Source organism: Olea europaea, unplaced genomic scaffold, assembly GCF_002742605.1.
Source record: "Olea europaea var. sylvestris unplaced genomic scaffold, O_europaea_v1 scaffold1133, whole genome shotgun sequence".
NCBI lineage: Eukaryota > Viridiplantae > Streptophyta > Magnoliopsida > Lamiales > Oleaceae > Olea > Olea europaea.
The window spans coordinates 17,726-20,068 of NW_019228713.1; positions in this window are offsets into that span (position 1 = coordinate 17,726).

Sequence of the window (2,343 nt, forward strand, 5' to 3'; positions counted from 1 at the left end):
AGGGATTCAACCTTATTTTCGGGCATTTCTAGATAGTTTCTGGGACACGGTGTGTAGGTCATCCTAATTTTCACATATTTCTTAATAATTTCTTGGACACGGTCTGCAGATAATGTTCGGGACTCGTCGGGGCTGCTGTAGGGATGCAGCATGATTTCCAGGTCCTTCTTGGCGAGCAATTTCTGGAACACGGTGTTCAGGCCATGTCCTGGATGAGGCAGGGACGCAACCAGATTTTTAGGCAGTTTGTAGGACACGATGTGCAAGCCATGACCAGGACGCGTCCAGGCCACGATAGGGATGCAACTTGATTTTTAGGCAATTTTGGAAAATTTTTGGGCACGGTGTACAAGGCACGTCCGGGACGTGTCCTGGCCGTGGTAGGGACGCAGCTTGATTTTCAGGCATTTATAGGCAATTTGTGGGCACGGTGTGCAGGCTTTGTCCCGGACGCGTCCTAGCCTCGGCAAGGACACAGCCTGATTTTCAGGCATTTCTTGGCAATTTCTAGGACTTGGTGTGTAGGCCATGTTCGGGATGCCTCATGGCCATGGCAGGGATGGAGCCTAATTTTCAGGCAATTCTAGGCAGTTTCTAGGACATGGTGTGCAGGCCATGTCCAGGATGGGACAGGGACGCATCTTGACTTTCAAGTATTTGTAGGCAGCTTCTGGAGCACGGTGTGCATGCAGTGTCCGGGACGCGTCTGGGCCACGGTAGGGATGCAGCTTGGTTTCCAAGCATTTTTAGGCAGTTTTTAGGACATGGTGTGTGGGCCCTGTCCAGGATGCTGTAAGGACACATTCTGATTTTTACGTATTTCTAGGCAATTTCTTCGACCCAGTGTGTAGGTAATTTTCGTGACATGTTGGGGCTGCTGTAGGGATACAGCCTGATTTCCAGGCATTTCTAGGCAGTTTTTGGGACACGATGTGCACGCTTTGTCCAGGACGCGATAGGGACGCAGCCTGATTTTCAGGCATTTCTAGGCAGTTTCTGGAACACGATGTTTAGGCCATGACCAGGACGCGTCAGGGCTATGCAGGGATGTAACCTGATTTTCAGGCATTCTTAGGAAGTTTTTGGACACGGTGTGCAGGCCGCGTCCGGGACGTGTCCTAGCCACTGTAGGGATACAGCCTAATTTTCAGGCATTTGTAGGTAGTTTGTGGGCATGGTGTGTAGGCCATATCTGGGACGCATCCAGACTGTGGCTGGGATGCCAACTAATTTTTAGGCATTTCTTTGTAATTTTTGGGACTCGGTGTGCAGGTCATATCTGGGACGCGTCATGGCCAAGGCAGGGACAGAGTCTATTTTCATGCAATTCTGGGCAGTTTCATGGACACGGTGTGCAAGCCATATCCAGGATGCGGCAGGGACGCATCTAGACTTTCATGTATTTTTAGGCAATTTCTGGAACACAATGTGCAAGCAATGTTCGGGACGCGTCTGGTCCGCGGTAGGGATGCAGCCTGGTTTTCAGGTAGTTTTCGGGACACGGTGTGTAGGCTATGTCCAAGATGCTGCAGGGACACATCCTTATTTCCTCATTTTTCTATTTAGTTCTTGGACATGGTGTGTAGGCAATGTCTGGGACTCGTCTGGGTTGCGGCAAGGATGCAGCCTAAACAGGGGGATACACAATAATTGTAGGGGATGAAAAGGAACCATATTACACTGATCATAAGAATGGCCCAATTGTTTACAAGAGAAGCAAAAAATTGGCCGCTTCTAATAAATAACTATTTGCCAAAAGCCACGGTTACTGGCGCGCTCAATCCAAACCCTCTCGGGCAACTTATGTCCCAAATTCACCTCAATACACACCCTTACCTCACTAGAGCATCTCAAATCGGAGGTGGCCTCATCGAGGTTTAGGGTTTAGGGTTAAGGGTTTTTTTTTGCCTGAATTTTCCTAAGTTCTAACGAAGCGGCAGAATTCAATTTTACTGATATTTGTAAAGTCATAGAGTGTTTAATTAAGCCAAAACACAATAAATATAGGATAATAATTATTAACTAGATTAGAAGAAGCCATTGTATGGACTTAATTGGGGAGGCAGCTGAGAATATGAGACCATGTCCATCAAATTCGTGTCCATTGTGCTTCCAAAGGTTGTACCTTGATTAATTATTGGCAGATTTGTTGTTAAATTTACGTACAACTCATCAGGATAAATCTGCGAAGCTTCAGTCTCCACTCTTCAAATGTTAGAATTAAATTCCATGGTTAAATCAGAATTCTCAGAATGTAAAAATTTATTTCCCATAGGGTTTGGAGCATAATGGAATAAGTCATTTTCCACATATTCTATAGCAGGCAGTTGAGAATCAGTTGTC